A 21,756-nucleotide genomic window follows, 5' to 3' on the forward strand; every position below is an offset into this window, starting at 1 on the left:
TTTATCCGACAGATGTTTGAACTCATGCGGACGTTTAGTGCCAAGCTGCAGCATGTTCTCACTGGCTTCGGATCAGTTTGTATTTAGGCTGTGAGTGTTAGAGAGGAACACGCCGCAGCAGCATCCTTTTCATTAACTGCTGTTTACACGGCAAAAGGTGAAATGTGGATTTTTGGTGATCACATGTTCACAGTATTTATTATGCTATTAGCCTAAATGTGAATCAGTTACTCTGGAAAAGCTGCTCTCGCAGGATTTTGATCCCAGCGATGCTTCAGATGATTTCTTTTCACCTGAGGAACAGGCTGTCTGTCAGGACGTTAATACGCTTCTGGCTCGGATCCAAACGATACTTAGACAAAATACACAGAGCAGCAGTAAATATTGGCTGTGTTGATATCAGTGAGTACCGGAAGCATGAACTTGCTCCCAGACCTTACGATCATTTTCCTAGTTAGCGTCATCTCTTTTTACATCAGACCCTCTGTGAGGGATTAGGCAGTCCTCACTGGCATTGAATAACATGGGAGGATTAGCACTTTTGCCTGTCACCAAATCAGTCTGACGGATTAGCAATCTCCACTGCCACTCTAGAGAATTCACTCCTGCTCTAAACGTATTCAAGTCAGTGTGACAGCCAAGGTGACATTGGAGTGAAAGGGAAAGAGTCATTTTCGTCAAACCCTCTGACAGAGTGTGGCACTGCGCTGTGCATGGACAATTTTAGCCTTCACGGGCATTTAGTGGGAATGGGTAATTGACAGCATGGGCGTTAGCAGTCAGGTGAGCTAGCAGATCTTTGACTGAGTAAACTGGTTTCTTTTTTCAAAGTTCTCCAAACTCTGGTACCTTTTTGTGGTCATTTCATGGCATAGCTTCCAACTGCTTTTTGTAGATCACATGGTTGTGCTGGTGTCATCTGAGTATGACCTTGACCTCGGAGTGGGGTAGTTTGAACCTGTGAAGCAGTCTAGAAAAGAGTCAGCGCCTCAAAGTCTGAGGCCGTTGTTTTCACAGTGGTTTTCACCTGCTGAATGAGAGTCACTGCTCCAAGTGAATAAGTTTAAGTATCTAAGGATCTCTGGTTTCACGAGTGACGCAGAGGTGGAGCATGAAATGGGCGTAATCTGAGCGTTGAACTGGACCGCTGTGGTGCAGAGAAGGCAGAGCCTGAGGACAAAGCTTTGGTTTAACCAGTTGATTTTCATTCCAACCCACACCTATGGCCACATGTTCTGGGTAATAACCAGAAGAATGAGACCAAACAGTTGAGTTTGTTGTTTGGACATTTGGTGGGGACTGGGGCAGCTGAAGTGCTTCAGGCATCCAATTAAAATGCCTCTTTGACATCTTCTTCAGGTCCTGGGAGGCAACCTGGGGCAGAGCGCGAACTTGTCATATATATCTAATCTGACCTGCAAATGTGTCAGGACCACTCAGGAGTAACTGGAAAGTGGGGCGGGGGATAACTCCATCTGGAACTTCCTGCTCAGCCAAGAAGAAGAAAAGGTATGGCTGGACCAACAGATGGCTATATAGATGTGCATTTAAAATAGAGACAAACACCGAACGACATCTTTTTTGTGCCAACAGTGGCATCTTTTAAATTGGATTTATCCCACCAACAGAACAAAATGCAGATATTCATTTGAACTTGACACGACTGACTAATTATCTAATAATTACAGCCCTATTAGAAATCTGCATGGATTTCTCATTAATTCAGGCTCCTCAGGATTGCAGTTCTACAGTTAACACTGGCTAGCAGTAGCACGAGAAGATTACCTGCTTTCAGTCTCTCCTTTAGGTGAAACCGTTCCTGCTGTGCACTATTTGTGGATTTTTACCACAACAGTGACAGAAGCCCGAGGCTGCCTGTGACAGAAAGAGAAGCTCTTCTCCTGTGATTTGTTTACAGCGGATCCGCAGACTTAATGTAAGAGCATCAAATTATTGTTTGTGTGAGCTCACTGGATGCTTTCACACAATATTACACCTGCCGCATAATTGGCTGCCTGCAAACATAGCTAGAGACTGGGAAATGTGAACTCCTTGGGGAATGGAGCAGGTTTGGGCCACATAAATGTTTGCTAGCACACATTCACATGCATGAATATTCCAAAGACACTGCACAAAGTCTCATATCCACTTGAAAGACTTGTTACTAAGCGGGAAGGGAAATTTTCCACTGCTATGCAGTGGCTAGACTTCATACTGACTTGAAGGCAGAGTGTTTGGATAGAGCTTCTATTTTATGTTTAAACAGTGTTTCATTCATGTACTCATTTAAACGACTGGTATTCCAAAAAGCACTTGGGAAGCTAGTAAAAAAAAGACCATACAGCTGAGATAGATGCAGAGAAAATCTTTTAGCTTGAAGCCACACATTTCTGTCCCTCGGTGGACTCTCGGTGTTTGCATGAGCTCAGCAGTCTCAGCATTAGCAGTCTTACAAATTGCACCATTCAGAAAAAGCAAGTATATGCCAGAAAATCAATATAAAAAGCTGCAGACAAAGTGGCCTCTATAGCAAAGCCCATGTTTTACACAGGATGGAGGACTACAGGTGGCACACATCCCTTAGCACCTTATCTATTTTCTATCAATGGAACTAAAAGAAACAGAATAAATAGTCGCAGCTGCTCAAACTAACTCAGACACAACTCAGTGTCTACCTTTTAATTTTCTAGGCCTGAATTTAGATCACACAGTAGGTTGTTTTAGACAAAAAGATGAAGGGATAACAGGTTTGGACAGTATGTTATGAAGTTTGTCATTGTGCAACAACTAGGACTGTAAGTGCCTGCTAGTTATACACATTGACTGCAAATAAAATATAAACACAGCCTCCAGGTCTGCAAAGTGAAGCCAGTGCAGGGACGCCTAAAATCTGCATTGTATCTAATCACCAGAAGGGGGCGACTACTGAAAAGATTTCTATTGGAAAACAACCCTTCGGTTATCTTGATCTCTGACCTCAGCAAACATTTTTCTAATACGTTTTCATGTTTTACTAAATGTAGCCTGATGCTTATTTTTTAAATTATGTTTTTAATTAGAGTCAAAAAGGACAATCAAGCAGGTTATGCTAAAGAGCAGACCTACACTCAACCTGCTAGTTGAAACCATGTGGGTGTGCAGTGTTCCTTGGATTCTTTGTGCAGAAATAAAGAACTTGACCATAAAACATCTCTTAAATCCAAAGGAACAAATCATGAGTCTACAAAACACTCAAAGACCCAGAAACATGAAAACAACTTCACTTATCAGTGACCGTGGCCATGTTTCTGTCAGAGAGTCTCTTTCAGTGTCTGTGTACAGCTTTCAGTTATAAGTCAAGAAAAGACACAATGTCTTATGGTTTTATTAAGTAGAGCCAAATAGACTAGACTTTTCTTTATGAGCCAAAATGCTTTTGAGTGCACTTTACAAGTAAACTTATGACCACGTAGACTTCTCAAGGAGGCAGATCACCGAAGCAAAATAAAATCCCCAAACTCAGACAAAGTCTTCCTCATGCCAAAATTTGGTTTGACCTTTTATAATAGGACCAAAATATAAAATATGCAGTACTATAACTCAGGTTTAAGTAACAAAAGTTCATCAAAAAAATATTGGAAATATTTGGGTATCGGGTGGCATAACTGTTAGCCATCGGTACTGGATACATTTAAACACTTCTCTGTTTATTTCTCTAAAACACCCCAAGAAAAAAAATCTGACTGTTCTTGGCATTATATGAGAAGTCAACAGAACTGAGTATTGATTACTTTGTGTCAAAAGTACTAAAGAGAAGTAGTTTTGCAAATTATTATCCAAGAATGGCAAATCAGTGCAGAAATGTTGAGTGCACTTAGCACATGCAACCAGAGTGCACCCTGATAGTTCTCTTCCGCTTCAGTGATCCATTAAGGCTGATAAGTGGCCGGAAACATTAAAGCGACTTTTGTCATTCACAGAAACAGTATTTTTATGTTTTAGAGAGCAATCAGGAGCAAACAGCTTGATTCGTTTTCTCTCGCCTTCTGTAGATCAACAGGTCATGTGTTACATGGTGGGTTTGGCAAGAGCTAGCATGCAGATGAGAATGAGGCAGCCTCACGCAAAGACCTATTTTTAGAAGGAGAAATGATACTAACCTTTCTTCCCTATGAAGGGAAATTTAGCTTCATTTGATATTCCTGTTAAAGACAACTGAAGGGCTTTTCTATCTCATAGACAAGTCACCTGCTTAAACCATGAAATACAAAGCAGCAACTGGTGCAACTAAAAAGGAAATTAAAATACTTTGTTACAAAAGATTTCCCTTAATGTGCTTTACAACAGATTAATGAGATACTGTACAATCCTGCATATGTCTCAGAGCGCCTGCTTACTGTTCTCTTGTGAGACCTGCGACTTGAGGAAAATGTAACGGAAGCACCAGAACTTCTTAAGTAAAATATTCCAGCAATTATCCTCCCTTTAATGACTCCCATAGTGAATTACTGAAAAAACTGTGCCTCCAAAGAATGGAGAAATGGATCTGCTACCTACAACATCTGAAATTTCTTGGAGTTTTGATCTTGGAATCAGCATATTGATGATGAACAGATGGATGATGGACAAATGGATGGATTCCGGGTCACAGGGAGGGCGGGGCCTATTCTAATTGTCACAAGGTGAAAGGTTTAGTGCACCGTGGACAGGCTGTCAGTCAATCACAGGCCAAATAGAGAGAGAGAAAGCCATTCATGTTAATATACTGTGAAATCACTCATTAACGTGACATGTGTATCTGTGGGTGATACTCCAAAGACGAGCAGGGAGACATATATGCAACATTCTTGCTTTAGGGTGACAGCGCTAACTGGTGCACCCCTCTGTTGTACAGCACATGTCCGGGGCGACATGCATACAGTGCGACCGCTAACTGCACCCAAGCATGAAACTCCAATGCATCCTCAATGTCAACTGTGACTGTGAAAATGCTGTGTTGAGTAATTAATAAATCAGCGAGGCATATGAAAGGACAGTATTTCAATGCTTTCTAAAGGAAACCCCCATGAAGAACACTGTGCCCTGCAACAGCACGAAACAAAGAGACAGTGAGAGAGGAGAGCTGAGATGCTAACGCAAACTGAGGCATATTTTGGGCTTGAAATCATATAAAGAAAAAAACGGTCTAGTGTGAAGCACAGCAAACAAAGAGATACTTTGGGGAAGATACAAGGTAAAAGGAAATAATAATGAGTAATAAGGTAGCTACATTTGTATGGGCAATGAGTTTCAGGGAACACATGGTTTAAGCAATAATAATGAGTTAAAGAGAAGCTGACAGCTTTATAAGGCTGAAATGAAAACGTGCCATTACTTGTGCTTTGATTCAAAACTCTCAGCTCCACAGTGGCGAGAAATGAGTGTCATTTCATTCCAGCTGGTAGAGCATTTACTCATTATGTCAACAATATGACACCATATACAGTTTTTCTCTGAACACCTGGATTTTATGTGGGATTTATTCATTTTATTTAGGTGTTACAAAACCGAGAGGTTCACAGTGTTATTTTACAGAAAGGCAGGTAAGTCACAGTATTTAGCAAAACATAACTTTTATGGTTTCCTGAAATTTGGGCTGTCTCTGTGAGATTGTTAAGTCTGTCCACTGTGTGAAATAAGGGACAGTCTTCTGCTGCAGTGGATCCATTTCCAGCACCGCTATGCTAATTAACCCCCAAAGCAGCTGACAAACACGGCGAGAAGGGAAGCTTACACATTTTGCGAGATTAGGAAATTGCAACAAACTCGGGATGTTCTCTCATCAAATTGTCACTGTCCCAACAGCAGCTCCGTCTTCACTCAGCTGCTCCAAAGTGTAACATTCAGACACCTCCGGAATATTTGTTCTGCCGAAAACCCGTCTTTCAGCAGACACCCTGTGCTCTTCCTCAATTACACGGTGAAATGCTTAGATTTATTCCGGTGTGTTTGCCAGCTGGATTGCAAGACTCTTACAGCATTACAGCAAATGCACTTATTTTGGCAAACATGCAGAGACAACAAATTACTAAAAATTAGCAGAGCTTGCTCTGAGGCTGCACACAGCAATTTATACATAAACTCAGCCATGTTATCCCTTCAAATCTCAGTGTGGTGTTGCAGAATCTGGTGTGCAAGGCTAGGATTGCTGTGTTTAAAGTCAATTTGCCCTAACATGGAATATTTTTATAATTTCTAATTAGATATTATGTCATAACTAAATCTTAAAACGTTGTTGATTTGATAACAAAAAATATTCAGAAGTAGTTTAGTGACGGTAAAGTGAATGCAAAGTTGCGTAAGACTTTAAAATCATAAATTTACAAAAGGCATTTTGTAGCTGAAATCATCCATCCATCCATCCATCCATCTTCATCCGCTTTGTCCGGGGCCGGGTCGCGGGGGCAGCAGCCTAAGCAAAGAGGCCCAGACCTCCCTCTCCCCAGCCACCTCCTCCAGCTTATCCGGGGGAATACCAAGGCATTCCCAGGCCAGCCGAGAGATATAATCTCTCCAGCGTGTCCTGGGTCTGCCCCGGGGCCTCCTCCCGGTGGGACATGCCTGGAACACCTCACCCAGGAGGCGCCCAGGGGGCATCCTTGTCAGATGCCCGAACCACCTCAGCTGGCTCCTTTCGATGTGGAGCAGCAGCTGCTCTACTCTGAGCCCCTCCCGGATGGCCGAACTTCTCACCCTATCTCTAAGGGAGAGGCCAGCCACCCTTCGGAGGAAGCTCATTTCTGCCGCTTGTATCCGCGATCTCGTTCTTTCGGTCACTACCCACAGCTCGTGGCCATAGGTGAGGGTAGGGACGTAGATCGACCGGTAAATTGAGAGCTTCGCTTTTACACTCAGCTCCCTCTTCACCACGACGGACCGGTGCAGCGTCCGCATTACTGCAGCTGCAGCCCCAATCCATCTGTCGATCTCCGGCTCCCTTCTCCCATCACTCGCGAACAAGACCCCGAGATACTTGAACTCCTCCACTTGGGGCAGGAACTCATCCCCGACCCGGAGTGGGCACTCCACCCTTTTCCGGCTGAGAACCATGGCCTCAGATTTGGAGGTGCTGATCCTCATTCCCGCTGCTTCACACTCGGCTGCGAACCGTTCCAGTGCGAGCTGGAGGCCCTCACCCGATGAAGCCAATAGAACCACATCATCTGCAAAAATCAGAGATGAGATTCTGAGGCCACCAAAGCGAAAGCCCTCCGCCACTTGGCTGCGCCTAGAAATCCTGTCCATAAAAATTATGAACAGAACCGGAGACAAAGGGCAGCCCTGGCGGAGCCCATCACCCACCGGGAACGAGTCCGACTTATTGCCGGCAATGCGAACCAAGCTCTTGCAACGGTTGTATAGGGATCGAATGGCCCGTAGCAATGGGCCAGACACCCCATATTCCCGCAACACCTCCCACAGGACACCCCGAGGAACACGGTCGAATGCCTTCTCCAAGTCCACAAAACACATGTAGACTGGTTGGGCAAACTCCCATGCACCCTCAAGTATCCTGGAGAGGATAAAGAGCTGGTCCAGTGTTCCGCGACCAGGACGAAAACCGCATTGTTCCTCCTGTATCCGAGGTTCGACTAACGGACGAACTCTCCTTTCCAGCACCCTGGCATAGACTTTCCCAGGGAGGCTGAGGAGTGTGATCCCCCTGTAGTTGGAACACACCCTCCGGTCCCCTTTCTTAAAGATGGGGACCACCATCCCGGTCTGCCAGTCCACAGGTACTGCCCCTGATCTCCACGCAACATTGCAGAGGCGTGTCAACCAGGACAGCCCTACAACGTCCAGAGCCTTCAGGAACTCGGGGCGGACCTCATCAACACCAGGGGCTCTGCCACCAAGGAGTTGTTTAACTGCCTCAGTGACCTCGCCCCCGGAAATTGGCGGGTCATTCCCCTCATCCCCAGACTCTGCTTCCTCCTCGGAAGACGTGTCAGTGGGATTAAAGAGGACCTCGAAGTATTCCTTCCACCGCCTGACAATTTTCTCAGTCGACGTCAGCAGCGCTCTGCCAGCACTATACACAGTGCAGGTAGAGCACCGCTTTCCCCTCCTGAGACGTCTGACGGTTTGCCAGAATCTCTTCGAGGCAGTCCGAAAGTCTTTTTCCATGGCCTCTCCGAACTCCTCCCACACCCGAGTTTTTGCTTCAGCCACTGCCCAAGCCGCATTCCGCTTGGCCTGTCGATACCTGTCGGCTGCCTCCGGAGTCCCACAGGCTAACCAAGCCCGATAGGACTCCTTCTTCAGCCTAGTGGCTCCCTTCACCTCTGGTGTCCACCATTTGGTTCGGGGATTACCGCCACGGCAGGCACCAACCACCTTGCGGCCGCAGCTCAATGCAGCAGCTTCGGCAATGGAGACGCTGAACATGGTCCATTCGGACTCAATGTCCCCAGTCTCCCTCGGAATGCTGTTGAAGCTCTGCCGGAGGTGTGCGTTGAAGATCTCGCGGACTGGGGCCTCTGCTAGACGTTCCCAGCACACCCTCACTAAGACCCTTATGAAAAGGACACCGAGGGAACAGTTTACCCTGCCCGGGATAGGGTTACCGGGGCCTCGCCCTGGAGCCAGGCCTGGGGAGGGTGCCCGAGGGCGAGCGTCTGGTGGCCGGGCCTTAGTCCATGGGGCCCGGCCGGGCACAGCCCGAAGAGGAGACATGGGCCCATCCTCCCGCAGGCCCACCACCCGCAGGAGGCGCCATAGGGGTCGGGTGCATTGTGTGCCAGGTGGCGGCCAGGAGCGGAGGCCCTGGCGGACTGACCCCCAGCTGCCAAGACTGGCAATAGGGACGTGGAATGTCACCTCTCTGGTGGGGAAGGAGCCTGAGTTCCTGCGTGAGGTTGAGAGGTACCGGCTAGATATAGTCGGGCTCACCTCTACACATGGCTTGGGCTCTGGAACCAGTCTCCTGGAGAGGGGCTGGACTCTGTCTCAGTCTGGAGTTGCCCTTGGTGAGAGGCGGCGGGCTGGGGTGGGTATCCTAATACCCCCTCGGCTTGCTGCCGGTACGTTGGGGTTTTTCCCGGTGGACGAGAGGGTTTGTTCCCTGCGCCTTAGGGTCGGGGAACGGGTCCTGACTGTCATCTGCGCTTATGCGCCGAGTGGCAGTTCAGAGTACCCAGCCTTCTTAGAGTCCCTGGGGGGGGGGGGGTGCTCCACCTGGAGACTCTGTTGTCCTGCTGGGAGACTTCAATGCTCACGTGGGTAACGACAGCGAGACCTGGAGGGGCGTGATTGGGAGGAACGGCCTCCCTGATCTGAACCCGAGCGGTGCTCTGTTATTGGACTTCTGTGCTAATCACAGTTTGGCCATAACGAACACCCTGTTCGAACATAAGAGTGTCCATAAGTGCACGTGGCACCAGGACGCTCTAGGCCGTAGGTCGATGATCGATTTTGTAATCGTATCAGCAGATCTGCGACCATATGTTCTGGACACTCGGGTAAAGAGAGGGGCTGAGCTGTCAACTGATCACCACCTGGTGGTGAGTTGGATCAGGTGGCGGGGGAAGACGCTGGACAGACCTGGTGCACCTAAACGCGTAGCTGAAATCATTAAAAGTAAAATTTCTTGCAGTTGTGGTATTTATTTGCAACGACGTCATAATTAAATTTGCCTTCATTGCAGTAACAGTAACTAAAAAAAACAAACAACTCACATTGTGACAACACTTTCCCCAAAATCTGAAAACTTTTGATCTCATTCTGATGTAAAACAGGCTCCGAATTTTTAAGAGAGGGCAGTTCAAACTTTCTCGCTATCACTCACTGTCTCACACTATGGCTTGGCTACCTTTTCATATTTTTTGCTGAGGCTTTGAGATGCCTGCTGCTGAGATTTCTGCCACCACGGCGGTACAACGGAGGCAAACGGAATTCGAATGAAATTACTTGCGCTGCTCCTTTGTCATCCTCATCTCTGCCTGTCTTCCACTGTAAATAAGTTTTCTGCTCAGTTGGATGAAGTGAAAATTATTGATGAAAAGTTATCTGTGGTTGTCACTGGCATCTTTGATGTATTCGGGCCCACATCAGTAACAAGAACTGCTTCAGCAACAAAAGTTTCTGAGACGCACTCCTCCCCGTATGAGCACAAATATTACAGGTGAGGAAACTCAATGAAAAAATAAAACAAATCTACTGCTAAATAAAGGTTGACACGTGAACTCCAGACAATGTCGGGAGAAGAAAGACAGGAAAACTACACAAAGTCTGCAGAGCGTTTACACTACTGAAAATACTTTTTTAGGTGAGGATGCTGCCTGGGCAGAACGTGCAGCAGGCACCACTCAGAAAGACCACAAGCTAGCTGTGAATATATTCGCCTATTTGCACATCAGTGAATCACACAGACTTTCAGTTCAGCGCTGCAGTGCACGTGTGAACATAGCTACACTAGACTGTAAAAAAGTGCATGATGCAGCTACAGAGATGTCACCCATTTTGGAGGCTCTTGGGGTGCATTTATTTTTAAAGGAGGTGATAAGTGAGGTAAACATGCTCACATGGTAGCAGCTGTCAGTCACAAATAGCTAGAATGTGCTTGCAGTTATCACTAAATTTACTCTAAATGGGAGCATAATTTACAAAATGAACATTGTGCTGTATTAAATAAAAGTAAAAATTAGTTTTTGAGACCATAAATTCATTGAGAAAATGTCTACTGAGTTCATAAATCAAATGATTAGTAGGGCAATTTTTTCATAGACTTGCATACAATGTGATGAGTTGAGAAGGGGAAGGCCTCCTGCTGGAGATTGGAAAGATTGCAGAGCCAAAGGCCTTTTCTATATTTTAAATACAGCCCATACTTCTAAAGCAAAAAATCACCAAGCCAAACTTATAATTATCCCAATTGACAGGCAGCTCTGCACATCTCTGCGTTAGATGCAGAGAAGGACACAGTTATTGCAGACATGTGGTGCCAATGCTGTCATCCTGAAAAGCCACTGAAGCTGCGGCTTTGGCCGTCAACCAGCCAAACAGCCCCCACGGCAAGGAGTGTGCTCTCAGACAGAGGATCAGCCAGAGCGTTGGTGTCCACGCAACAGGACAGCTGAGAGGCCACGGGCTCCACAACTGGTGCTACACTGTGAATATAATGGCCTCTCTGTTCTTTCAAGTGCTTTATAATGACAAGCGGGTGAGTGCATTAAGACTGAAGCTCTGTGGGCCAATCGTATTGACAGGGTCGTTACTACAGTATAGCAGGTGCTCCCCAGGAGCACCGATCTGTTCTCTACCACCGAACAAACAACCTCTCTGTATCAGCACTTACTGTTTTTTATTTGTGCTATTACCGAGCGCTCAAGCAAAGCCATCTCGCGTCCTGTCACAGAGGTGGATAAAGCCATGTTGACCATCTGAGACCGGAGCAATATTTGTTCTGAAATGTGCAACAGCAGGCGGTCTCGTTCCCTCTATCACACATGACAGGCAATCAGCAGCTGTTTTTATTACCGAGGATATGATGTCAGGAAATCAGTTTGATTTGTGTTTGCCTATCACCTGGTGTCATTTATTACGCTCGGGAAGCATAATGTAAATAGTGTCTTTTTATACCAGACTTTTATTTTGCTATTCATTGAACTCTTTCATAAAGAAATCCACTGTGTAGATGCTGCGTTATTCTTACTTCACAGGGTGATGTTTCATTTATTTTCCCGGCTGCTGCAAAAGCATCAGAAAATGCAACATGAAAGCAAAAAGATTCAGCATTTGCTTTGCACATCATTCATAGCTGCATTTGTGTTTTGAATCCTGAATTCAGGGCAGTTTATCTTTGCATTAAAGAGTCAAACTTCTGATTTGAATCAAGCTCCCCCTCACCTACCACTGCTCTAACGTTCATTCTCCCCACCTGGTTTGCTTAATTTCATGCTGTAGAGTTTGACAACCTGAAATGACATTGCCGCGCTGCTCCCTTTGCCATCACTTCCCCTCTGTTGTCCATTTCAGTGAAGTCTTTAGAACCCATCTCTGCTCATTTCAGCTGCATTTTGTTTTGCTTTCAAAGACTCCTCTGGGCTTTATACTCTATCACCTGCACAATGTTCTATCTATTTTGCCCTAATGCATTTCTATCATTTTTACTGTACATGTGACTAAAGTGAATTTGCAGTAACAGAGATGGAGGGAGGCAGTGGGGGAGAAGGGGCGGGGGAGCTAATGATAGAATATGGGCCAGATGCAGGAAGAACTCCTGGAGATGCAGGGTTACGGACCTCACTGTTGAGAATGAAAAGAGATGAGGGTGGGAGGGCTCGCAGGCAGTCTGATATTCTCATATCAAATCTGGCTGTGGGCTTATGTCACACTTAATTCCTCGTCTCTCCTGTTGGTCCCTGCTGGAATAAGTCAATTCAAAAAGCTGTGAAATGATCTAATCAGTTTGAATCCTGTCATCATGAAAATCTAGAGTGTTTAAAAAGTGTTATAAAGTAATTCAATTCATTTTTAACCCAGTTGTATTTATACTCATAAGGTATAGCTGTTCGAGAACATAAATATCTCATCAGCCAATCACATGGTTGCAATGCAAAACATTTAAGCATAAAAACATCTGTGTTAGTTGATGACCTGCTGAAGTTCAAACTGAACATCAGAATGTGACACAAAGGTGATTTAAGTGACTTTGAATGTGGTGTGGCAGTTGATGCTAAATGGGCTCGTCTGGGTAGCTCAGAAATCTACTGGGATTTTCCCAAAGAACCATCTCTAGGGTTTACAGAGAATGGTCTGAGAGGAGAAGAGAAAACATCCAGTGAGCGGCACTTCTTAGTGAGAAAATACTTTCTTGATGCCAGCCGCCAGAGAAAAATGGCCACATTGCTGACCATTAAGCAAATGTAACTCATTGGAAACCAAGGTTTGTAGGAGAGCATCTCTAAATGTCAAACCTTGAAGTAGATGGGCTGCAGCAGCAGAAGACAACCACAGCGGTTGCCACTTCCGTCAGCCAAGAACAGGAAATTGAGCTCACCAAAATTCAACATTAGAAGACTGGAAAACCATTACCTGGTCTGATGAGTCTCAATGTCCCCTGCAACACTCAGATGGTGTAACCAACATGAAAGTGTGGATCCACCGTGTCTTGCATCAACAGTTCAGGCTGATGGGTTCAGTGTAATGGAATAAAAATATTTTCTTTGGGCCCATTAGCACCAACTGGGTATCATTTAAATACCACAGCCTACCTGAGTATTATTGCATCCCTTTACGACCACACAGTACCCATTTTCTGATGGCTGCTGATGGCTGGATAATGTGCACAAAGCTCAAATCTGGTTTCCTGCATCAGATCTCAATCAAACAGAGCACAGGCTGTGGTGGAACTGGAGATTCACATCATGCACATGCAAATCTGCAGCAACTGCAACGTTATCGTGTCAATGCCAAAGTCTCTGAGGACTGTTTTCAGCATCTTCTCGAATTTCTCACACAAAGAATTAAGCTACTTCTGAAGGCAGCCCAATACTAGCAAGTTGTGCCTAATAAAGTGTCTGCTGTTGTATATAGAGCCAGTTCACACCGGTAATAAATCTTTATTTGGTGTGGAGATTGTGCAGACTAGCTAACAAATTAATTATATTGTATATAACATGGGCACATCCATTAAAATGTAGCTGTTTAACATGACCCAGTGGTTTGAAGCTTAGGAGCTAATGCTAGCAGCAGCTTGTAAACTCAGCTAGCATGATTCACTGTGATTAAACGGCATGCTTTATTGTTGGGAATGTTGGGATTAACTTGGTTCTGAGAAAAGCCTCATGTGTATTGTTAGTGTAGTCCAGAATTTTGGCACTTGAATTTTTATTGAATTTAAAGTTACTTTAAAAATTAAAAGGGTTCACTGAGTTCCTACTAACCTACAAGCAGCTAACAAGTTTAGAGAATTAAAAACTTTGGATGGTGCAACATAATGTTGAGGCTGTTTCTACCCAGGAGAAACACTGAATACTGAAACTTCTCATAAGTTCTCATTAGCTAAGCTCGGAAAAATTCACAGGTGCAGGAAAATATCACTCTTTGCACTAAAGTGTAAATGAACGCACCACTTTATAAAAAGCTGCTTCTACAAACTGTGCTCATAAACAATATAGAATACACAGTGTTGGGTAAGTTACTTTAAAATAGTAACTTAGTTACATTACTAGTTACTTCTCTCAAAAGTAACTCAGTTACTTCAAGTTACTCGTTACTTTCAAAGTAACTAGTTCCTAGGGAAAGTAACTTTGGTTTTACTCAGAATTCTCTTGTTAATGTGTTTCTTCCATAACTTTGCCAGTCTTCTAGCTTGCTTACTTGCCACAAGTGCACTGTGCCACCTACCAATAGAAAGGAAAATATAATGTATAATGTATAATGCATATTTCCACGAGAGAAATCCCACGCCTGGACCGTCATTGACTGCTGCCATGATTCTAGCCTACGTCACAGAGTCATGTGCGCCTTTTACATGCAACACAAAAAATGCAGTCGTGGTGCTTTCGATTGTACTCAGAACTCAGAAATTCTGCCTTCTGAATAGGAAGATGTAGGCAACACCAGACTGCAGATGAGCTGCATACAGGGCTGGACTGGGACAGAAAATTGGCCCGGGCATTTTGACTAGAGACCGGCCTACCATTATAGGAAAAATCATAAAGCCTTTGAATGAAAATAAACACTGTTGTGACAGTGATGTACACTGTTTTGATGGTATATATGTATCAATCTGTCAATCGTTTGTTGTAAGACTCATAATTATTTTTTAAAAGCGAGACATTTTAAATGAGAATAAGAAAGAAAAGTATTTCTTTGTGCCCTCCTTTCCCTGTTAATGCCCTACATGCCCCCATGGCAACACTTTGCTAGATCCGCACCTGCACAGTCACCAGCTGTCAGCTACCTAAAAAAGGATCCTGGGGTTATTTGTCAGAAACAGTTCATAACTTCCCTTCAACTCATTCATGTCACCTAAAAGGTAAACCTGTTTCTCCATCACAGCTCTGATGATTCAGTAAGGACATCTCCTGGTTTCATCTTCATGTTTCCCTCTCACCAGATAACCAAACCATATCATGACCAGCAGGTTTACAGCTGTGGCTCCAGCAAACATCAGCTGATACGAGAAATTAATATTAAATAAATTCTAACAATAGCTGATCAAGCTTAAATGTGCTGCTGTTGTTTACCGCGACATCTGCTGGTTTCCTCTTTCGGCGCAAAGTGAGCGATAAACAAACAAGAGAGAAAATCCGATCAGCTGATCATTGATCAGTTTTCATGATTGAAGTAGAAACGGGAGAGGGAGGGGGGAGAATGAAAGAAGAAGAGGCAGCTGTGCAGCAAAGACACAGAATAACTCCAGCTTTGTGTCTTTTTCATTGTAGCTGAATTACGGGACAAACTGTTCCTTTTCACCTCAATAAGAAACGCGTAATATTTCTCTGAATACCAGACGGGACGGTTGCAACTCTAATAACTTATGAACAAAATAAAGTTCAACATCATTAACTTCATAGCACCACCCAGCTGTATAGAAACTCCGTCATGCTAGCTAGTATGCAGTACGGAAAAAGTCAGAATAACGAAAATAAACTCCACCTAAACTTGGTTTATATCTGACCCAGAGAGACTGCAGGTCATAACTTCTTACCTGAAGTTCAGTTCACACTTGGACCGGCGGCCGCCTCGGGTCTCTTTTCCTTCTGCGTCCCTTTTCCTTCATCCACCTGCTGGCCTCCACCACTTGCTAATGTTACTGAATCTGTGGAAGCTCCGCGATAGCCACCACACGAAGTAACGAGTAACGACCCTATCTAAATCCCAGTAACGACTAATGCGTTCCTGATTTTGGCATAATAACTAGTTACCGTGCTCGTTACCACAATAATAACGTAGTTACTGTAACGCTTTACTTAATAACGCGTTAGTCCCAACCCTGAGAATACATATCGTGGAAGTGTCTAATGTCAGCCTCCCTCTGTGTTTGTGACAGTGCCAGAGGAAGGTTGCCCACACTAACCTGAAGAACTCTTTGTGCTTTCCCCCCCAATTTTACTGGCATCTCTTGCAAGAGTGTCCTCCAGAGACCTGCCTGTTGCAATGTTTTCTCATTTCTCAATGGAAAGGATGTGCACCATTATTTGCTCCTGACATTGCTGAGAGCTGAGCGCATTTATATATAGCAGCAAGAATGGCAGATACTTCTAAACATTTTGACTTTTAGCACCTCAGAGGTGTTTTCATTCAATCGTCACAACAATCTGCAATGCTACAATATGTGTAAAGTATACACTGACTTGCATTAAGGCAATAAAAGATTATACATTAAGTTTGCAGGATGGAACTACAGTGAGATCATTATTGGCATGAATGGAAGAACAGCTATTGATTATTGGTTCCTGTTGTCTGGTTTAAACTATGTAAGCATTCCTGAAAATGTTTCACTGTAGAAAAGGAGGAACTTGAATTTTACCCATCACTAGTTTGCGCATGGAAATTACTTGAAAGCTTCACAGTTGGTATTAAATTAACCCCTTACAACATTCAGAATGCAGTATGTCACAAAACTTTGTAGCATCTTCTAGCTCACCATGGCAACATTTTTGTATATACCTATTTAGGTTGTGCCTATATGAGTTTGTTCACTTATTAAACAAGACCTGCGTATATGCAATCTCTTGGAAGAACGTGGGCTGTCAAATCACAACAACGTATGTTACACACCACGTATTCTGAGTAATTTCCTAAATAATACAGTTATACAGTCCCAATTACTACAGTAGTGAAAAGGTTACCAAGATGCTATAAATTACACTCACCTGACACTTCATTAGGTACATATCGTTAGTACTGGGTTGGGCCCTCTTTTCTCTTCCAGAGCTGCTTAAATTCTTCGTATCATAAAATCAAGAAGGTGTTGGAAACATTCTTCAGAGATTTTGGTTTTTGGCTGCTGCAGATGTATCAGCGGCACGTTCATGATGCAAATCACACCAAAATCCCAAAGGTGCTATATAAGATCTAAGACTAGGATGTGGAAACTGTGAGTGTGGACTGCTTAGTACAGTGAACTCTATGTCGTGTTAAAGAAACCACCTTGAAATGATCCTAACTCAGTGACATGTTCTGTTATTCCCCTGCAAGATAGCAGACATGAGCAACAATAATAATCAGGTAGGCTGTGGCATTTAAATGATGCTTAGTTGGTCCTAAGAGGCCCAATTTGTGCCAAGAAACTATCCCACACACCTTTACATGATTTTTTCTTTTTCTGGGCCATCCTGTGTGAACCCCAGAGGTGGTTATGGAGTTTCCAACATCCTCCTAGAAACTCTTCTGGTCACTTTGACCAATTCTACATATGTAAAAGCATTGAGTTGGTGCCAGTTTACTCGTGTATTCAGTTGGATATTTGAGTTTCAAAGCAGTTTAACAAAGTAGGTAAATCTAAAGGTTGTTTTTTATCTAAACAGAAGAAACCGGCTGTATGCCAAAACTACCCCAAAGCTAATATCGCTATTAACAAATGAACACATAATGATGAAGTGTAAGAGGATAAAAAACTACAGACAATCAAATTTCTTCATGAATAATATATTAGTCTTTAAAATGCCACACAGCACAGCTCAATGATGGGGTTTTTTTGCCTGCACTTCCTATACTAATGGCAACCCATGCACACACAGAACACCCACTACAAGCTGGACCCATGTCCAACTGTGTGTGTTTGTGTGTATACAGCGTAGGTTGACACCAATATTGTATATTGATTTTCTGATAAATGGCCCCGATGCTGCAGGCTTTCATTAAGAATCAGCTTCTACTGTTGTCTACACTAACAGATATGATGCGGTTTGATTGATCACATACTTTAAAGCTGATCAATACTACACTGGTTGTCTGTGGGAGGGTCATAACCTTAATGGACCTAAATTACACGAAGATGATGTTTTTATGATCCCTTTATTTATTAGGACTGAGGATTACTGACTATTGTGGATCATCCCAATTATTATTACGGTTATTATGATCATGCCAGTGGTTATTCTTATTACTTTTGCTTTCTGTGCTAAATTCTAATACTAAAATTAATTCATCTTTACCTTCGTTTCTCGAGGAAAGTCACGAATCCCCTCATTTCCCTTTCATATTCACACATTAATTTTTAATATTGAATACCTGCAGAAAGTAATAGCTGTTGGCAGCTTTGAGACATATTAGACTTCAGCACAGAGAAACTCGTGTGGTTGCAGCCCTTGTGTGTATTTATGTGCAAGAGGAGGTGCAAAAAAAGCCCATGCAGGAGGAGGTGCAATATACACCTGAGCAAAAAATAGGCTCTTTGAGTGTTGCAGCATAATACTGCTCCTGCGAATTAACCACGCATCACTGTTACATTTTAATCGTGCACTGGAGACGGGGAACCTTGAGTTTGTTGAAACTGACGCCTACAGAAACCAGCATCTGCAATGCTAATCACACTCCAGCAAAAGGGCCCCACACACTGGCCTCGTCTTGCCTGTCAAACAAAAAATTCGTCTCCAATAACAACCGAGCACTCTGGAGCTCGCTGCATCGCTAATGTGTTGCTTAATATGAAAAGAGTCCTCACTGTCCTCTTGCTTTGGACACATCTATATTCAGAAGAGGAGTGGGAAGTCATGGCTCTTGTCATTATTCGCTGATTTATCTGGGACTCCTTGGATTAGACAACTATTTTATACACCGTTTAATAAAGTTAGTTCTTCTCAAAGTACTTTAAGATCGAGTGTGATTATTTCTGATATGGAGCCATTTAGCACAGGGTAGTTAAAAAAAAAAAAAAAGTAAACTAATTTGTGTTTTATCGCATCTCTCTGACTAAACATTTGGGGGCTTTTATCTGGTTTCCACTTGTTATAGCCATTTCCTTTTTTTCTTAAGAAAAGTTACATAAAATTCTCATATTCTACACCTTTGCGTCTGCTAGGCACCCTTTTAAAATATACTGTATTATTAATGATATGAACATAAATGCCACGTTGCTTTATCCTTTCTAGATTTATAATCTTGCCACTGGGGCTAAACGTTAGTGCTTAAACTCAAATTTAAGAATATATTTTGCTATGAAGATATTAATAGAAAACAGCAAGAAGACTTATTTAACTTGACATATCTTCTTCCTTTTCCAGTCAGATTAAGTGAGAGGAGAGTCTTCCTCCCTGACTGTGAAACACAGTGAACATGAAACAAACTCCAACATTATAGAGCAACCTGCACAAAAGGACCTAAGTTAATTATATTACTCAAATAAAAAGAATTATTTATTGAAGTCCATGAAACTTCTTCTATAAGCATTCTGTATATGACAATTCAGAAGCTGAAACATTTGCTTTTTATTGTAGTGTTACTGGGAAACCTTATTGACCTTATTACATGTAAAACCCTGGAAATTTAAAGTCTTAATATAATTCATGTGTGTGTTAGTTGGAGGCTCTGACATCTGGGATTGAAAAGTGGCAACTGAACAATATTTAATCAATTATTAATGGTGTAGATAAAACTGATTCACATGGTAATTATTAAGTAATTAAAGTTTCTGTCTGCAAATCTGCCTTGCATTAATAATGTTGCCTTTCAGCAGCCATCTGTTGTTTTAGGTTGTCATAATGGGTTATTTCAGAATGATCAGTTTAACGTGCACTAATATCCTGAGAATGTGTTTGACACCTATGGGGTGTATTGATTTTCTGACAAACTGTACACATACTGCAGGCTCTCATTAAGAATCACCGTGATTAACTACACAATTACTTTAAAATTCCTCAATAGTAACCCGGTTGGCTGTGGAAAGGTTGAAACCTGAGCACGTCGCAGTGACAGATCACCTGGTAGCTGGATAATAACAATGAATATAATTTTTAATGTTTTTTTTTTATCACTGTGGATTATCTCTAAAAGAGCACATCAATGGGAAGGGCAAAGACGTTTTTGCTAATGGAAATGATTTTACTCTCATTCAGCTCAGTCTCTGAGTTATTGTTACTTTGGGAAGTACAATAAATGGGCTCTCGGTGAAAATGACATTTAAACTTCCACGTGGATGATATTTAATTCAGATTCAAGATGAAACAAAAAAAATAAATCTCCTGCTTCTCCATGATGAGAGATTTTGAGAACAAAACACATTAGACCTTCAACTGACCAAGTGACCTCTTTTATGATGCCAGTTATACATTCATGTGCACTGTTATTATATTTCTAATCATAAAAATTCCTGCTATAATGAATCAAATTGTCTACTTTTCTTTTAGCAACCAGATTAGACAGACAGGCCCTGCCATTAGGGATATTTGTATATTTTTGTAGTGCACTTATCCAAAAACTGGTACTGATCTGTGTGCAGATGAACAGTTGGTGGCTTTTGGAGGCAGGTGCGATACATCCCCTTCTAAATCAGCCAAGTATGGCGTAAAGATCTGGTGTAACAGTGATGCCAAAACTCCTTTTCTGCAAAAATTATTTTTAAACTATAATCGAAACCATAACTGATTAGATAAAAGTATTTTTAGTATAAATGTCATTGGAAACCGCAGACAGGTCCATAACTAAATGGTCAGTTTTTGTCATTTTTCCACAGTCGATTTTAAACGATATAACCAAGATGTGATTAAAGTGAAGACTTTCACCCTTAAGTGGTTTAATTAAGTATTGCAATAAATGCGGAGGAATTACAGAAGCACCAAAGTAATGGGCCAGACTAAGATAATGTTAAATATATGGATTTAATAATTGGATGAAAATCATTTGTAGCTAATGACTGCCTGAAGTCTAAAACCTGTGGACATTACTAACTTCTGTAATCCCCTCTTTTAAATACTCTGGCAGGCCTTTACTGCACCCACCTTCACTTCCTGCTTATTTGTGGTTCAGTCACTGTAAAGCCGCTGTATGGGGCTGAGGTCAGGTCACTGACGTGGTCATTGAAGAATATTCACTTTCTTTGCCTCTTGGGCTGATTTTTCTTTGGCATGCTTTCAGTTATTATCCATTTGCACTGAACATAGAGTACCTTCTACTTTTATCAGCAGTCACATCATCAGTAAAAATTTGTGACCCTGTCAGCCTTGCAGGCTAACACAACATTCACGCCATCTTGAATAAGCAAATGCTTCAGCCAATACCTTTTGATTAGCCTTGTCTCATGCTTTCTTGCTTTGTGGTAGATTTTTGTTCTGTATTCATTGATATATTTGAATGCTAATCAATAAAATCAAATCAATCAAACATCATGTTTGAACGATGATGTAATATGCTTGGAATGATGAGCTGCTTCTTTCCATCTCCACACTTTTTAATTCCCATCATTCTGGTACAAATTAATCTCGGTTTAACCTGTAAAAATAATTTCATTCAGAACTGTGATGCGTCAGTCAGCAAGTTGGCATACAGACTGCAGCAGTCAGGGATTAAACCTGCAATTAATAGATCACATGCTCTGCCTCCTCAGCTACAGCCACACCAAGCTCTCAGGCTTTTTAGTGAGCTGGTCAATTCATTCCTTATCCCGAAAAGTTGATTCATCTGGTCGCAGCGTTTTCATTGCATTTCGTCACTCATCCAAGTGACTGCAGGTCATTTGCACAATGACTGAAACTAGCACCACTGGCAAACAAAGGGCTGTGAGGTCAGTTTCTTTATCATTTATATTGCAAATTGTCATAACAATTGATCAACACTCACTGATCAAAG

The 21,756-nt window shown here is 42.8% G+C and overlaps 1 protein-coding gene across 2 annotated transcripts in view; it reads right to left on the minus strand.

The window, feature by feature from the left end:
* Window positions 1-21,756, minus strand: part of lingo2b (leucine rich repeat and Ig domain containing 2b) — a 41,295-nt gene that overhangs the window by 16,161 nt on the left and 3,378 nt on the right. The window contains exon 1 of one of the 2 annotated variants that reach the window (XM_086275475.1): window positions 15,677-15,849. The exons of the other annotated variant lie outside the window; for it this stretch is intronic. The gene's annotated coding sequence lies outside the window, so the exon portion shown is untranslated. Of the gene's footprint in view, window positions 1-15,676; window positions 15,850-21,756 lie in introns of those variants that run through there. 2 annotated transcript variants of the gene reach the window in all.

Source organism: Aulonocara sp. 'chitande type north' Nkhata Bay, linkage group LG19, assembly GCF_057382095.1.
Source record: "Aulonocara sp. 'chitande type north' Nkhata Bay isolate Kocher_YH1m ecotype deep benthic linkage group LG19, A_spYH_male_GT1.1, whole genome shotgun sequence".
In the NCBI taxonomy this organism is placed as follows: domain Eukaryota; kingdom Metazoa; phylum Chordata; class Actinopteri; order Cichliformes; family Cichlidae; genus Aulonocara; species Aulonocara sp. 'chitande type north' Nkhata Bay.